Genomic DNA, 18,569 nt, shown 5'->3' with positions numbered 1-18,569 from the left:
TAAAACCAGCAGGCCAATGGCCTGCGCTCAGGCCAATGGCCTGCGCTCTCTTTTCCCTCTGGATTTGACTTTTCCTCTTCTCTCCCCCCCCCCACCTAATCTCAGGTTTTTTGTTTTCTTTATTTCCTTTACCACTCTTTCCTTCTTTCACACTCTTCCAGATTGTGCAACGTTTCCTCTTTCCTTCCTGGTCCTTTTGTCTCCTGCTTTTACAGAGGTCAGCACAAAAGGAGGAGGAGGATTTCTATATGGTAAATGCTTCAAAGTGGGGACTTCATCTGTGGTATGTCACAAATGGGACCTGCACCCAATTGTTGCAGTGTGTTCTGCTGCTTCTGTTTAGAGTTCCAGCCAGCTCTTCCCTCCAAGTGCATTACACAAGCACGCACACACAGAGACACGGGGACGCCCCATTCCATAATGATAATTTTATTCTTTATACCCCACACAACTGACTGGGTTGCCCCAGCCGCTCTGGGCGGCATCCATCATGTATAAAAACATAATAAAACACTAGATGTTTTTAAAAAAACACCCTTCAGTGTACAAGATTGCCTTCAGACGGCTTGGGAGTCGGAGAACTCCATACCCCCCAACATTTCTCCTTTGAAAATAGGGACACCCTAAGGAAAAGAGATTAACAGTAATCCTTCAAGTGGTTTGGCTATGCGTTGGTTAATGGGTTAATTGGTGAGCTATGAGGTAAAGGGGAGGGTCAGATGCCTTGTCAATCAAAGAATGCCTTGTCAACCAACCAGAGGCAGCTTTGCAAACCCAGCAGCCTTGTCAACCAACCAGAAGCCGTTTGTCAATGCCAGCAGCCTTGTCAACCAATCAGAGGGAGCATTTTCACTCCCAGCAGTAGGTATAAAACCAGCAGGCCAATGGCCTGCGCTCAGGCCAATGGCCTGCGCTCTCCTTTCCCTCTGGATTTGACTTTTCCTCTTCTCTCCCCCCCCCCACCTAATCTCAGGTTTTTTGTTTTCTTTATTTCCTTTACCACTCTTTCCTTCTTTCACACTCTTCCAGATTGTGCAACGTTTCCTCTTTCCTTCCTGGTCCTTTTGTCTCCTGCTTTTACAGAGGTCAGCACAAAAGGAGGAGGAGGATTTCTATATGGTAAATGTTTCAAAGTGGGGACTTCATCTGTGGTATGTCACAAATGGGACCTGCACCCAATTGTTGCAGTGTGTTCTGCTGCTTCTGTTTAGAGTTCCAGCCAGCTCTTCCCTCCAAGTGCATTACACAAGCACGCACACACAGAGACACGGGGACGCCCCATTCCATAATGATAATTTTATTCTTTATACCCCACACAACTGACTGGGTTGCCCCAGCCGCTCTGGGCGGCATCCATCATGTATAAAAACATAATAAAACACTAGATGTTTTTAAAAAAACACCCTTCAGTGTACAAGATTGCCTTCAGACGGCTTGGGAGTCGGAGAACTCCATACCCCCCAACATTTCTCCTTTGAAAATAGGGACACCCTAAGGAAAAGAGATTAACAGTAATCCTTCAAGTGGTTTGGCTATGCGTTGGTTAATGGGTTAATTGGTGAGCTATGAGGTAAAGGGGAGGGTCAGATGCCTTGTCAATCAAAGAATGCCTTGTCAACCAACCAGAGGCAGCTTTGCAAACCCAGCAGCCTTGTCAACCAACCAGAAGCCGTTTGTCAATGCCAGCAGCCTTGTCAACCAATCAGAGGGAGCATTTTCACTCCCAGCAGTAGGTATAAAACCAGCAGGCCCGGCCTGCGCTCAGGCCAATGGCCTGCGCTCAGGCCAATGGCCTGCGCTCAGGCCAATGGCCTGCGCTCAGGCCAATGGCCTGCGCTCAGGCCAATGGCCTGCGCTCAGGCCAATGGCCTGCGCTCAGGCCAATGGCCTGCGCTCAGGCCAATGGCCTGCGCTCAGGCCAATGGCCTGCGCTCAGGCCAATGGCCTGCGCTCAGGCCAATGGCCTGCGCTCAGGCCAATGGCCTGCGCTCAGGCCAATGGCCTGCGCTCAGGCCAATGGCCTGCGCTCAGGCCAATGGCCTGCGCTCAGGCCAATGGCCTGCGCTCAGGCCAATGGCCTGCGCTCAGGCCAATGGCCTGCGCTCAGGCCAATGGCCTGCGCTCAGGCCAATGGCCTGCGCTCTCTTTTCCCTCTGGATTTGACTTTTCCTCTTCTCTCCCCCCCCCCACCTAATCTCAGGTTTTTTGTTTTCTTTATTTCCTTTACCACTCTTTCCTTCTTTCACACTCTTCCAGATTGTGCAACGTTTCCTCTTTCCTTCCTGGTCCTTTTGTCTCCTGCTTTTACAGAGGTCAGCACAAAAGGAGGAGGAGGATTTCTATATGGTAAATGCTTCAAAGTGGGGACTTCATCTGTGGTATGTCACAAATGGGACCTGCACCCAATTGTTGCAGTGTGTTCTGCTGCTTCTGTTTAGAGTTCCAGCCAGCTCTTCCCTCCAAGTGCATTACACAAGCACGCACACACAGAGACACGGGGACGCCCCATTCCATAATGATAATTTTATTCTTTATACCCCACACAACTGACTGGGTTGCCCCAGCCGCTCTGGGCGGCATCCATCATGTATAAAAACATAATAAAACACTAGATGTTTTTAAAAAAACACCCTTCAGTGTACAAGATTGCCTTCAGACGGCTTGGGAGTCGGAGAACTCCATACCCCCCAACATTTCTCCTTTGAAAATAGGGACACCCTAAGGAAAAGAGATTAACAGTAATCCTTCAAGTGGTTTGGCTATGCGTTGGTTAATGGGTTAATTGGTGAGCTATGAGGTAAAGGGGAGGGTCAGATGCCTTGTCAATCAAAGAATGCCTTGTCAACCAACCAGAGGCAGCTTTGCAAACCCAGCAGCCTTGTCAACCAACCAGAAGCCGTTTGTCAATGCCAGCAGCCTTGTCAACCAATCAGAGGGAGCATTTTCACTCCCAGCAGTAGGTATAAAACCAGCAGGCCCGGCCTGCGCTCAGGCCAATGGCCTGCGCTCAGGCCAATGGCCTGCGCTCAGGCCAATGGCCTGCGCTCAGGCCAATGGCCTGCGCTCAGGCCAATGGCCTGCGCTCAGGCCAATGGCCTGCGCTCAGGCCAATGGCCTGCGCTCAGGCCAATGGCCTGCGCTCAGGCCAATGGCCTGCGCTCAGGCCAATGGCCTGCGCTCAGGCCAATGGCCTGCGCTCAGGCCAATGGCCTGCGCTCAGGCCAATGGCCTGCGCTCAGGCCAATGGCCTGCGCTCAGGCCAATGGCCTGCGCTCAGGCCAATGGCCTGCGCTCAGGCCAATGGCCTGCGCTCAGGCCAATGGCCTGCGCTCAGGCCAATGGCCTGCGCTCAGGCCAATGGCCTGCGCTCAGGCCAATGGCCTGCGCTCAGGCCAATGGCCTGCGCTCAGGCCAATGGCCTGCGCTCAGGCCAATGGCCTGCGCTCAGGCCAATGGCCTGCGCTCAGGCCAATGGCCTGCGCTCTCTTTTCCCTCTGGATTTGACTTTTCCTCTTCTCTCCCCCCCCCCACCTAATCTCAGGTTTTTTGTTTTCTTTATTTCCTTTACCACTCTTTCCTTCTTTCACACTCTTCCAGATTGTGCAACGTTTCCTCTTTCCTTCCTGGTCCTTTTGTCTCCTGCTTTTACAGAGGTCAGCACAAAAGGAGGAGGAGGATTTCTATATGGTAAATGTTTCAAAGTGGGGACTTCATCTGTGGTATGTCACAAATGGGACCTGCACCCAATTGTTGCAGTGTGTTCTGCTGCTTCTGTTTAGAGTTCCAGCCAGCTCTTCCCTCCAAGTGCATTACACAAGCACGCACACACAGAGACACGGGGACGCCCCATTCCATAATGATAATTTTATTCTTTATACCCCACACAACTGACTGGGTTGCCCCAGCCGCTCTGGGCGGCATCCATCATGTATAAAAACATAATAAAACACTAGATGTTTTTAAAAAAACACCCTTCAGTGTACAAGATTGCCTTCAGACGGCTTGGGAGTCGGAGAACTCCATACCCCCCAACATTTCTCCTTTGAAAATAGGGACACCCTAAGGAAAAGAGATTAACAGTAATCCTTCAAGTGGTTTGGCTATGCGTTGGTTAATGGGTTAATTGGTGAGCTATGAGGTAAAGGGGAGGGTCAGATGCCTTGTCAATCAAAGAATGCCTTGTCAACCAACCAGAGGCAGCTTTGCAAACCCAGCAGCCTTGTCAACCAACCAGAAGCCGTTTGTCAATGCCAGCAGCCTTGTCAACCAATCAGAGGGAGCATTTTGACTCCCAGCAGTAGGTATAAAACCAGCAGGCCAATGGCCTGCGCTCAGGCCAATGGCCTGCGCTCTCTTTTCCCTCTGGATTTGACTTTTCCTCTTCTCTCCCCCCCCCCCACCTAATCTCAGGTTTTTTGTTTTCTTTATTTCCTTTACCACTCTTTCCTTCTTTCACACTCTTCCAGATTGTGCAACGTTTCCTCTTTCCTTCCTGGTCCTTTTGTCTCCTGCTTTTACAGAGGTCAGCACAAAAGGAGGAGGAGGATTTCTATATGGTAAATGCTTCAAAGTGGGGACTTCATCTGTGGTATGTCACAAATGGGACCTGCACCCAATTGTTGCAGTGTGTTCTGCTGCTTCTGTTTAGAGTTCCAGCCAGCTCTTCCCTCCAAGTGCATTACACAAGCACGCACACACAGAGACACGGGGACGCCCCATTCCATAATGATAATTTTATTCTTTATACCCCACACAACTGACTGGGTTGCCCCAGCCGCTCTGGGCGGCATCCATCATGTATAAAAACATAATAAAACACTAGATGTTTTTAAAAAAACACCCTTCAGTGTACAAGATTGCCTTCAGACGGCTTGGGAGTCGGAGAACTCCATACCCCCCAACATTTCTCCTTTGAAAATAGGGACACCCTAAGGAAAAGAGATTAACAGTAATCCTTCAAGTGGTTTGGCTATGCGTTGGTTAATGGGTTAATTGGTGAGCTATGAGGTAAAGGGGAGGGTCAGATGCCTTGTCAATCAAAGAATGCCTTGTCAACCAACCAGAGGCAGCTTTGCAAACCCAGCAGCCTTGTCAACCAACCAGAAGCCGTTTGTCAATGCCAGCAGCCTTGTCAACCAATCAGAGGGAGCATTTTCACTCCCAGCAGTAGGTATAAAACCAGCAGGCCAATGGCCTGCGCTCAGGCCAATGGCCTGCGCTCTCCTTTCCCTCTGGATTTGACTTTTCCTCTTCTCTCCCCCCCCCCCACCTAATCTCAGGTTTTTTGTTTTCTTTATTTCCTTTACCACTCTTTCCTTCTTTCACACTCTTCCAGATTGTGCAACGTTTCCTCTTTCCTTCCTGGTCCTTTTGTCTCCTGCTTTTACAGAGGTCAGCACAAAAGGAGGAGGAGGATTTCTATATGGTAAATGTTTCAAAGTGGGGACTTCATCTGTGGTATGTCACAAATGGGACCTGCACCCAATTGTTGCAGTGTGTTCTGCTGCTTCTGTTTAGAGTTCCAGCCAGCTCTTCCCTCCAAGTGCATTACACAAGCACGCACACACAGAGACACGGGGACGCCCCATTCCATAATGATAATTTTATTCTTTATACCCCACACAACTGACTGGGTTGCCCCAGCCGCTCTGGGCGGCATCCATCATGTATAAAAACATAATAAAACACTAGATGTTTTTAAAAAAACACCCTTCAGTGTACAAGATTGCCTTCAGACGGCTTGGGAGTCGGAGAACTCCATACCCCCCAACATTTCTCCTTTGAAAATAGGGACACCCTAAGGAAAAGAGATTAACAGTAATCCTTCAAGTGGTTTGGCTATGCGTTGGTTAATGGGTTAATTGGTGAGCTATGAGGTAAAGGGGAGGGTCAGATGCCTTGTCAATCAAAGAATGCCTTGTCAACCAACCAGAGGCAGCTTTGCAAACCCAGCAGCCTTGTCAACCAACCAGAAGCCGTTTGTCAATGCCAGCAGCCTTGTCAACCAATCAGAGGGAGCATTTTCACTCCCAGCAGTAGGTATAAAACCAGCAGGCCCGGCCTGCGCTCAGGCCAATGGCCTGCGCTCTCCTTTCCCTCTGGATTTGACTTTTCCTCTTCTCTCCCCCCCCCCACCTAATCTCAGGTTTTTTGTTTTCTTTATTTCCTTTACCACTCTTTCCTTCTTTCACACTCTTCCAGATTGTGCAACGTTTCCTCTTTCCTTCCTGGTCCTTTTGTCTCCTGCTTTTACAGAGGTCAGCACAAAAGGAGGAGGAGGATTTCTATATGGTAAATGTTTCAAAGTGGGGACTTCATCTGTGGTATGTCACAAATGGGACCTGCACCCAATTGTTGCAGTGTGTTCTGCTGCTTCTGTTTAGAGTTCCAGCCAGCTCTTCCCTCCAAGTGCATTACACAAGCACGCACACACAGAGACACGGGGACGCCCCATTCCATAATGATAATTTTATTCTTTATACCCCACACAACTGACTGGGTTGCCCCAGCCGCTCTGGGCGGCATCCATCATGTATAAAAACATAATAAAACACTAGATGTTTTTAAAAAAACACCCTTCAGTGTACAAGATTGCCTTCAGACGGCTTGGGAGTCGGAGAACTCCATACCCCCCAACATTTCTCCTTTGAAAATAGGGACACCCTAAGGAAAAGAGATTAACAGTAATCCTTCAAGTGGTTTGGCTATGCGTTGGTTAATGGGTTAATTGGTGAGCTATGAGGTAAAGGGGAGGGTCAGATGCCTTGTCAATCAAAGAATGCCTTGTCAACCAACCAGAGGCAGCTTTGCAAACCCAGCAGCCTTGTCAACCAACCAGAAGCCGTTTGTCAATGCCAGCAGCCTTGTCAACCAATCAGAGGGAGCATTTTCACTCCCAGCAGTAGGTATAAAACCAGCAGGCCAATGGCCTGCGCTCAGGCCAATGGCCTGCGCTCAGGCCAATGGCCTGCGCTCTCTTTTCCCTCTGGATTTGACTTTTCCTCTTCTCTCCCCCCCCCCCACCTAATCTCAGGTTTTTTGTTTTCTTTATTTCCTTTACCACTCTTTCCTTCTTTCACACTCTTCCAGATTGTGCAACGTTTCCTCTTTCCTTCCTGGTCCTTTTGTCTCCTGCTTTTACAGAGGTCAGCACAAAAGGAGGAGGAGGATTTCTATATGGTAAATGCTTCAAAGTGGGGACTTCATCTGTGGTATGTCACAAATGGGACCTGCACCCAATTGTTGCAGTGTGTTCTGCTGCTTCTGTTTAGAGTTCCAGCCAGCTCTTCCCTCCAAGTGCATTACACAAGCACGCACACACAGAGACACGGGGACGCCCCATTCCATAATGATAATTTTATTCTTTATACCCCACACAACTGACTGGGTTGCCCCAGCCGCTCTGGGCGGCATCCATCATGTATAAAAACATAATAAAACACTAGATGTTTTTAAAAAAACACCCTTCAGTGTACAAGATTGCCTTCAGACGGCTTGGGAGTCGGAGAACTCCATACCCCCCAACATTTCTCCTTTGAAAATAGGGACACCCTAAGGAAAAGAGATTAACAGTAATCCTTCAAGTGGTTTGGCTATGCGTTGGTTAATGGGTTAATTGGTGAGCTATGAGGTAAAGGGGAGGGTCAGATGCCTTGTCAATCAAAGAATGCCTTGTCAACCAACCAGAGGCAGCTTTGCAAACCCAGCAGCCTTGTCAACCAACCAGAAGCCGTTTGTCAATGCCAGCAGCCTTGTCAACCAATCAGAGGGAGCATTTTCACTCCCAGCAGTAGGTATAAAACCAGCAGGCCAATGGCCTGCGCTCAGGCCAATGGCCTGCGCTCAGGCCAATGGCCTGCGCTCTCTTTTCCCTCTGGATTTGACTTTTCCTCTTCTCTCCCCCCCCCCCACCTAATCTCAGGTTTTTTGTTTTCTTTATTTCCTTTACCACTCTTTCCTTCTTTCACACTCTTCCAGATTGTGCAACGTTTCCTCTTTCCTTCCTGGTCCTTTTGTCTCCTGCTTTTACAGAGGTCAGCACAAAAGGAGGAGGAGGATTTCTATATGGTAAATGCTTCAAAGTGGGGACTTCATCTGTGGTATGTCACAAATGGGACCTGCACCCAATTGTTGCAGTGTGTTCTGCTGCTTCTGTTTAGAGTTCCAGCCAGCTCTTCCCTCCAAGTGCATTACACAAGCACGCACACACAGAGACACGGGGACGCCCCATTCCATAATGATAATTTTATTCTTTATACCCCACACAACTGACTGGGTTGCCCCAGCCGCTCTGGGCGGCATCCATCATGTATAAAAACATAATAAAACACTAGATGTTTTTAAAAAAACACCCTTCAGTGTACAAGATTGCCTTCAGACGGCTTGGGAGTCGGAGAACTCCATACCCCCCAACATTTCTCCTTTGAAAATAGGGACACCCTAAGGAAAAGAGATTAACAGTAATCCTTCAAGTGGTTTGGCTATGCGTTGGTTAATGGGTTAATTGGTGAGCTATGAGGTAAAGGGGAGGGTCAGATGCCTTGTCAATCAAAGAATGCCTTGTCAACCAACCAGAGGCAGCTTTGCAAACCCAGCAGCCTTGTCAACCAACCAGAAGCCGTTTGTCAATGCCAGCAGCCTTGTCAACCAATCAGAGGGAGCATTTTCACTCCCAGCAGTAGGTATAAAACCAGCAGGCCAATGGCCTGCGCTCAGGCCAATGGCCTGCGCTCAGGCCAATGGCCTGCGCTCTCCTTTCCCTCTGGATTTGACTTTTCCTCTTCTCTCCCCCCCCCCCACCTAATCTCAGGTTTTTTGTTTTCTTTATTTCCTTTACCACTCTTTCCTTCTTTCACACTCTTCCAGATTGTGCAACGTTTCCTCTTTCCTTCCTGGTCCTTTTGTCTCCTGCTTTTACAGAGGTCAGCACAAAAGGAGGAGGAGGATTTCTATATGGTAAATGTTTCAAAGTGGGGACTTCATCTGTGGTATGTCACAAATGGGACCTGCACCCAATTGTTGCAGTGTGTTCTGCTGCTTCTGTTTAGAGTTCCAGCCAGCTCTTCCCTCCAAGTGCATTACACAAGCACGCACACACAGAGACACGGGGACGCCCCATTCCATAATGATAATTTTATTCTTTATACCCCACACAACTGACTGGGTTGCCCCAGCCGCTCTGGGCGGCATCCATCATGTATAAAAACATAATAAAACACTAGATGTTTTTAAAAAAACACCCTTCAGTGTACAAGATTGCCTTCAGACGGCTTGGGAGTCGGAGAACTCCATACCCCCCAACATTTCTCCTTTGAAAATAGGGACACCCTAAGGAAAAGAGATTAACAGTAATCCTTCAAGTGGTTTGGCTATGCGTTGGTTAATGGGTTAATTGGTGAGCTATGAGGTAAAGGGGAGGGTCAGATGCCTTGTCAATCAAAGAATGCCTTGTCAACCAACCAGAGGCAGCTTTGCAAACCCAGCAGCCTTGTCAACCAACCAGAAGCCGTTTGTCAATGCCAGCAGCCTTGTCAACCAATCAGAGGGAGCATTTTCACTCCCAGCAGTAGGTATAAAACCAGCAGGCCCGGCCTGCGCTCAGGCCAATGGCCTGCGCTCTCCTTTCCCTCTGGATTTGATTTTTCCTCTTCTCTCCCCCCCCCCACCTAATCTCAGGTTTTTTGTTTTCTTTATTTCCTTTACCACTCTTTCCTTCTTTCACACTCTTCCAGATTGTGCAACGTTTCCTCTTTCCTTCCTGGTCCTTTTGTCTCCTGCTTTTACAGAGGTCAGCACAAAAGGAGGAGGAGGATTTCTATATGGTAAATGTTTCAAAGTGGGGACTTCATCTGTGGTATGTCACAAATGGGACCTGCACCCAATTGTTGCAGTGTGTTCTGCTGCTTCTGTTTAGAGTTCCAGCCAGCTCTTCCCTCCAAGTGCATTACACAAGCACGCACACACAGAGACACGGGGACGCCCCATTCCATAATGATAATTTTATTCTTTATACCCCACACAACTGACTGGGTTGCCCCAGCCGCTCTGGGCGGCATCCATCATGTATAAAAACATAATAAAACACTAGATGTTTTTAAAAAAACACCCTTCAGTGTACAAGATTGCCTTCAGACGGCTTGGGAGTCGGAGAACTCCATACCCCCCAACATTTCTCCTTTGAAAATAGGGACACCCTAAGGAAAAGAGATTAACAGTAATCCTTCAAGTGGTTTGGCTATGCGTTGGTTAATGGGTTAATTGGTGAGCTATGAGGTAAAGGGGAGGGTCAGATGCCTTGTCAATCAAAGAATGCCTTGTCAACCAACCAGAGGCAGCTTTGCAAACCCAGCAGCCTTGTCAACCAACCAGAAGCCGTTTGTCAATGCCAGCAGCCTTGTCAACCAATCAGAGGGAGCATTTTCACTCCCAGCAGTAGGTATAAAACCAGCAGGCCAATGGCCTGCGCTCAGGCCAATGGCCTGCGCTCTCTTTTCCCTCTGGATTTGACTTTTCCTCTTCTCTCCCCCCCCCCCCACCTAATCTCAGGTTTTTTGTTTTCTTTATTTCCTTTACCACTCTTTCCTTCTTTCACACTCTTCCAGATTGTGCAACGTTTCCTCTTTCCTTCCTGGTCCTTTTGTCTCCTGCTTTTACAGAGGTCAGCACAAAAGGAGGAGGAGGATTTCTATATGGTAAATGCTTCAAAGTGGGGACTTCATCTGTGGTATGTCACAAATGGGACCTGCACCCAATTGTTGCAGTGTGTTCTGCTGCTTCTGTTTAGAGTTCCAGCCAGCTCTTCCCTCCAAGTGCATTACACAAGCACGCACACACAGAGACACGGGGACGCCCCATTCCATAATGATAATTTTATTCTTTATACCCCACACAACTGACTGGGTTGCCCCAGCCGCTCTGGGCGGCATCCATCATGTATAAAAACATAATAAAACACTAGATGTTTTTAAAAAAACACCCTTCAGTGTACAAGATTGCCTTCAGACGGCTTGGGAGTCGGAGAACTCCATACCCCCCAACATTTCTCCTTTGAAAATAGGGACACCCTAAGGAAAAGAGATTAACAGTAATCCTTCAAGTGGTTTGGCTATGCGTTGGTTAATGGGTTAATTGGTGAGCTATGAGGTAAAGGGGAGGGTCAGATGCCTTGTCAATCAAAGAATGCCTTGTCAACCAACCAGAGGCAGCTTTGCAAACCCAGCAGCCTTGTCAACCAACCAGAAGCCGTTTGTCAATGCCAGCAGCCTTGTCAACCAATCAGAGGGAGCATTTTCACTCCCAGCAGTAGGTATAAAACCAGCAGGCCAATGGCCTGCGCTCTCTTTTCCCTCTGGATTTGACTTTTCCTCTTCTCTCCCCCCCCCCACCTAATCTCAGGTTTTTTGTTTTCTTTATTTCCTTTACCACTCTTTCCTTCTTTCACACTCTTCCAGATTGTGCAACGTTTCCTCTTTCCTTCCTGGTCCTTTTGTCTCCTGCTTTTACAGAGGTCAGCACAAAAGGAGGAGGAGGATTTCTATATGGTAAATGCTTCAAAGTGGGGACTTCATCTGTGGTATGTCACAAATGGGACCTGCACCCAATTGTTGCAGTGTGTTCTGCTGCTTCTGTTTAGAGTTCCAGCCAGCTCTTCCCTCCAAGTGCATTACACAAGCACGCACACACAGAGACACGGGGACGCCCCATTCCATAATGATAATTTTATTCTTTATACCCCACACAACTGACTGGGTTGCCCCAGCCGCTCTGGGCGGCATCCATCATGTATAAAAACATAATAAAACACTAGATGTTTTTAAAAAAACACCCTTCAGTGTACAAGATTGCCTTCAGACGGCTTGGGAGTCGGAGAACTCCATACCCCCCAACATTTCTCCTTTGAAAATAGGGACACCCTAAGGAAAAGAGATTAACAGTAATCCTTCAAGTGGTTTGGCTATGCGTTGGTTAATGGGTTAATTGGTGAGCTATGAGGTAAAGGGGAGGGTCAGATGCCTTGTCAATCAAAGAATGCCTTGTCAACCAACCAGAGGCAGCTTTGCAAACCCAGCAGCCTTGTCAACCAACCAGAAGCCGTTTGTCAATGCCAGCAGCCTTGTCAACCAATCAGAGGGAGCATTTTCACTCCCAGCAGTAGGTATAAAACCAGCAGGCCAATGGCCTGCGCTCTCTTTTCCCTCTGGATTTGACTTTTCCTCTTCTCTCCCCCCCCCCCCACCTAATCTCAGGTTTTTTGTTTTCTTTATTTCCTTTACCACTCTTTCCTTCTTTCACACTCTTCCAGATTGTGCAACGTTTCCTCTTTCCTTCCTGGTCCTTTTGTCTCCTGCTTTTACAGAGGTCAGCACAAAAGGAGGAGGAGGATTTCTATATGGTAAATGCTTCAAAGTGGGGACTTCATCTGTGGTATGTCACAAATGGGACCTGCACCCAATTGTTGCAGTGTGTTCTGCTGCTTCTGTTTAGAGTTCCAGCCAGCTCTTCCCTCCAAGTGCATTACACAAGCACGCACACACAGAGACACGGGGATGCCCCATTCCATAATGATAATTTTATTCTTTATACCCCACACAACTGACTGGGTTGCCCCAGCCGCTCTGGGCGGCATCCATCATGTATAAAAACATAATAAAACACTAGATGTTTTTAAAAAAACACCCTTCAGTGTACAAGATTGCCTTCAGACGGCTTGGGAGTCGGAGAACTCCATACCCCCCAACATTTCTCCTTTGAAAATAGGGACACCCTAAGGAAAAGAGATTAACAGTAATCCTTCAAGTGGTTTGGCTATGCGTTGGTTAATGGGTTAATTGGTGAGCTATGAGGTAAAGGGGAGGGTCAGATGCCTTGTCAATCAAAGAATGCCTTGTCAACCAACCAGAGGCAGCTTTGCAAACCCAGCAGCCTTGTCAACCAACCAGAAGCCGTTTGTCAATGCCAGCAGCCTTGTCAACCAATCAGAGGGAGCATTTTCACTCCCAGCAGTAGGTATAAAACCAGCAGGCCAATGGCCTGCGCTCTCTTTTCCCTCTGGATTTGACTTTTCCTCTTCTCTCCCCCCCCCCCCACCTAATCTCAGGTTTTTTGTTTTCTTTATTTCCTTTACCACTCTTTCCTTCTTTCACACTCTTCCAGATTGTGCAACGTTTCCTCTTTCCTTCCTGGTCCTTTTGTCTCCTGCTTTTACAGAGGTCAGCACAAAAGGAGGAGGAGGATTTCTATATGGTAAATGCTTCAAAGTGGGGACTTCATCTGTGGTATGTCACAAATGGGACCTGCACCCAATTGTTGCAGTGTGTTCTGCTGCTTCTGTTTAGAGTTCCAGCCAGCTCTTCCCTCCAAGTGCATTACACAAGCACGCACACACAGAGACACGGGGACGCCCCATTCCATAATGATAATTTTATTCTTTATACCCCACACAACTGACTGGGTTGCCCCAGCCGCTCTGGGCGGCATCCATCATGTATAAAAACATAATAAAACACTAGATGTTTTTAAAAAAACACCCTTCAGTGTACAAGATTGCCTTCAGACGGCTTGGGAGTCGGAGAACTCCATACCCCCCAACATTTCTCCTTTGAAAATAGGGACACCCTAAGGAAAAGAGATTAACAGTAATCCTTCAAGTGGTTTGGCTATGCGTTGGTTAATGGGTTAATTGGTGAGCTATGAGGTAAAGGGGAGGGTCAGATGCCTTGTCAATCAAAGAATGCCTTGTCAACCAACCAGAGGCAGCTTTGCAAACCCAGCAGCCTTGTCAACCAACCAGAAGCCGTTTGTCAATGCCAGCAGCCTTGTCAACCAATCAGAGGGAGCATTTTCACTCCCAGCAGTAGGTATAAAACCAGCAGGCCCGGCCTGCGCTCAGGCCAATGGCCTGCGCTCAGGCCAATGGCCTGCGCTCAGGCCAATGGCCTGCGCTCAGGCCAATGGCCTGCGCTCAGGCCAATGGCCTGCGCTCAGGCCAATGGCCTGCGCTCAGGCCAATGGCCTGCGCTCAGGCCAATGGCCTGCGCTCAGGCCAATGGCCTGCGCTCAGGCCAATGGCCTGCGCTCAGGCCAATGGCCTGCGCTCAGGCCAATGGCCTGCGCTCAGGCCAATGGCCTGCGCTCAGGCCAATGGCCTGCGCTCAGGCCAATGGCCTGCGCTCAGGCCAATGGCCTGCGCTCAGGCCAATGGCCTGCGCTCAGGCCAATGGCCTGCGCTCAGGCCAATGGCCTGCGCTCAGGCCAATGGCCTGCGCTCAGGCCAATGGCCTGCGCTCAGGCCAATGGCCTGCGCTCAGGCCAATGGCCTGCGCTCTCCTTTCCCTCTGGATTTGACTTTTCCTCTTCTCTCCCCCCCCCCCCCACCTAATCTCAGGTTTTTTGTTTTCTTTATTTCCTTTACCACTCTTTCCTTCTTTCACACTCTTCCAGATTGTGCAACGTTTCCTCTTTCCTTCCTGGTCCTTTTGTCTCCTGCTTTTACAGAGGTCAGCACAAAAGGAGGAGGAGGATTTCTATATGGTAAATGTTTCAAAGTGGGGACTTCATCTGTGGTATGTCACAAATGGGACCTGCACCCAATTGTTGCAGTGTGTTCTGCTGCTTCTGTTTAGAGTTCCAGCCAGCTCTTCCCTCCAAGTGCATTACACAAGCACGCACACACAGAGACACGGGGACGCCCCATTCCATAATGATAATTTTATTCTTTATACCCCACACAACTGACTGGGTTGCCCCAGCCGCTCTGGGCGGCATCCATCATGTATAAAAACATAATAAAACACTAGATGTTTTTAAAAAAACACCCTTCAGTGTACAAGATTGCCTTCAGACGGCTTGGGAGTCGGAGAACTCCATACCCCCCAACATTTCTCCTTTGAAAATAGGGACACCCTAAGGAAAAGAGATTAACAGTAATCCTTCAAGTGGTTTGGCTATGCGTTGGTTAATGGGTTAATTGGTGAGCTATGAGGTAAAGGGGAGGGTCAGATGCCTTGTCAATCAAAGAATGCCTTGTCAACCAACCAGAGGCAGCTTTGCAAACCCAGCAGCCTTGTCAACCAACCAGAAGCCGTTTGTCAATGCCAGCAGCCTTGTCAACCAATCAGAGGGAGCATTTTCACTCCCAGCAGTAGGTATAAAACCAGCAGGCCAATGGCCTGCGCTCTCTTTTCCCTCTGGATTTGACTTTTCCTCTTCTCTCCCCCCCCCCCACCTAATCTCAGGTTTTTTGTTTTCTTTATTTCCTTTACCACTCTTTCCTTCTTTCACACTCTTCCAGATTGTGCAACGTTTCCTCTTTCCTTCCTGGTCCTTTTGTCTCCTGCTTTTACAGAGGTCAGCACAAAAGGAGGAGGAGGATTTCTATATGGTAAATGCTTCAAAGTGGGGACTTCATCTGTGGTATGTCACAAATGGGACCTGCACCCAATTGTTGCAGTGTGTTCTGCTGCTTCTGTTTAGAGTTCCAGCCAGCTCTTCCCTCCAAGTGCATTACACAAGCACGCACACACAGAGACACGGGGACGCCCCATTCCATAATGATAATTTTATTCTTTATACCCCACACAACTGACTGGGTTGCCCCAGCCGCTCTGGGCGGCATCCATCATGTATAAAAACATAATAAAACACTAGATGTTTTTAAAAAAACACCCTTCAGTGTACAAGATTGCCTTCAGACGGCTTGGGAGTCGGAGAACTCCATACCCCCCAACATTTCTCCTTTGAAAATAGGGACACCCTAAGGAAAAGAGATTAACAGTAATCCTTCAAGTGGTTTGGCTATGCGTTGGTTAATGGGTTAATTGGTGAGCTATGAGGTAAAGGGGAGGGTCAGATGCCTTGTCAATCAAAGAATGCCTTGTCAACCAACCAGAGGCAGCTTTGCAAACCCAGCAGCCTTGTCAACCAACCAGAAGCCGTTTGTCAATGCCAGCAGCCTTGTCAACCAATCAGAGGGAGCATTTTCACTCCCAGCAGTAGGTATAAAACCAGCAGGCCAATGGCCTGCGCTCTCTTTTCCCTCTGGATTTGACTTTTCCTCTTCTCTCCCCCCCCCCCACCTAATCTCAGGTTTTTTGTTTTCTTTATTTCCTTTACCACTCTTTCCTTCTTTCACACTCTTCCAGATTGTGCAACGTTTCCTCTTTCCTTCCTGGTCCTTTTGTCTCCTGCTTTTACAGAGGTCAGCACAAAAGGAGGAGGAGGATTTCTATATGGTAAATGCTTCAAAGTGGGGACTTCATCTGTGGTATGTCACAAATGGGACCTGCACCCAATTGTTGCAGTGTGTTCTGCTGCTTCTGTTTAGAGTTCCAGCCAGCTCTTCCCTCCAAGTGCATTACACAAGCACGCACACACAGAGACACGGGGACGCCCCATTCCATAATGATAATTTTATTCTTTATACCCCACACAACTGACTGGGTTGCCCCAGCCGCTCTGGGCGGCATCCATCATGTATAAAAACATAATAAAACACTAGATGTTTTTAAAAAAACACCCTTCAGTGTACAAGATTGCCTTCAGACGGCTTGGGAGTCGGAGAACTCCATACCCCCCAACATTTCTCCTTTGAAAATAGGGACACCCTAAGGAAAAGAGATTAACAGTAATCCTTCAAGTGGTTTGGCTATGCGTTGGTTAATGGGTTAATTGGTGAGCTATGAGGTAAAGGGGAGGGTCAGATGCCTTGTCAATCAAAGAATGCCTTGTCAACCAACCAGAGGCAGCTTTGCAAACCCAGCAGCCTTGTCAACCAACCAGAAGCCGTTTGTCAATGCCAGCAGCCTTGTCAACCAATCAGAGGGAGCATTTTCACTCCCAGCAGTAGGTATAAAACCAGCAGGCCAATGGCCTGCGCTCAGGCCAATGGCCTGCGCTCTCTTTTCCCTCTGGATTTGACTTTTCCTCTTCTCTCCCCCCCCCCCACCTAATCTCAGGTTTTTTGTTTTCTTTATTTCCTTTACCACTCTTTCCTTCTTTCACACTCTTCCAGATTGTGCAACGTTTCCTCTTTCCTTCCTGGTCCTTTTGTCTCCTGCTTTTACAGAGGTCAGCACAAAAGGAGGAGGAGGATTTCTATATGGTAAATGCTTCAAAGTGGGGACTTCATCTGTGGTATGTCACAAATGGGACCTGCACCCAATTGTTGCAGTGTGTTCTGCTGCTTCTGTTTAGAGTTCCAGCCAGCTCTTCCCTCCAAGTGCATTACACAAGCACGCACACACAGAGACACGGGGATGCCCCATTCCATAATGATAATTTTATTCTTTATACCCCACACAACTGACTGGGTTGCCCCAGCCGCTCTGGGCGGCATCCATCATGTATAAAAACATAATAAAACACTAGATGTTTTTAAAAAAACACCCTTCAGTGTACAAGATTGCCTTCAGACGGCTTGGGAGTCGGAGAACTCCATACCCCCCAACATTTCTCCTTTGAAAATAGGGACACCCTAAGGAAAAGAGATTAACAGTAATCCTTCAAGTGGTTTGGCTATGCGTTGGTTAATGGGTTAATTGGTGAGCTATGAGGTAAAGGGGAGGGTCAGATGCCTTGTCAATCAAAGAATGCCTTGTCAACCAACCAGAGGCAGCTTTGCAAACCCAGCAGCCTTGTCAACCAACCAGAAGCCGTTTGTCAATGCCAGCAGCCTTGTCAACCAATCAGAGGGAGCATTTTCACTCCCAGCAGTAGGTATAAAACCAGCAGGCCAATGGCCTGCGCTCAGGCCAATGGCCTGCGCTCAGGCCAATGGCCTGCGCTCTCCTTTCCCTCTGGATTTGACTTTTCCTCTTCTCTCCCCCCCCCCACCTAATCTCAGGTTTTTTGTTTTCTTTATTTCCTTTACCACTCTTTCCTTCTTTCACACTCTTCCAGATTGTGCAACGTTTCCTCTTTCCTTCCTGGTCCTTTTGTCTCCTGCTTTTACAGAGGTCAGCACAAAAGGAGGAGGAGGATTTCTATATGGTAAATGTTTCAAAGTGGGGACTTCATCTGTGGTATGTCACAAATGGGACCTGCACCCAATTGTTGCAGTGTGTTCTGCTGCTTCTGTTTAGAGTTCCAGCCAGCTCTTCCCTCCAAGTGCATTACACAAGCACGCACACACAGAGACACGGGGACGCCCCATTCCATAATGATAATTTTATTCTTTATACCCCACACAACTGACTGGGTTGCCCCAGCCGCTCTGGGCGGCATCCATCATGTATAAAAACATAATAAAACACTAGATGTTTTTAAAAAAACACCCTTCAGTGTACAAGATTGCCTTCAGACGGCTTGGGAGTCGGAGAACTCCATACCCCCCAACATTTCTCCTTTGAAAATAGGGACACCCTAAGGAAAAGAGATTAACAGTAATCCTTCAAGTGGTTTGGCTATGCGTTGGTTAATGGGTTAATTGGTGAGCTATGAGGTAAAGGGGAGGGTCAGATGCCTTGTCAATCAAAGAATGCCTTGTCAACCAACCAGAGGCAGCTTTGCAAACCCAGCAGCCTTGTCAACCAACCAGAAGCCGTTTGTCAATGCCAGCAGCCTTGTCAACCAAT

The sequence above is a fragment of the Podarcis muralis genome, chromosome 13, assembly GCF_964188315.1.
Source record: "Podarcis muralis chromosome 13, rPodMur119.hap1.1, whole genome shotgun sequence".
NCBI lineage: Eukaryota > Metazoa > Chordata > Lepidosauria > Squamata > Lacertidae > Podarcis > Podarcis muralis.
The sequence above is the reverse complement of the archived record's forward strand: the minus strand, read 5'-3'. Positions refer to the sequence as shown.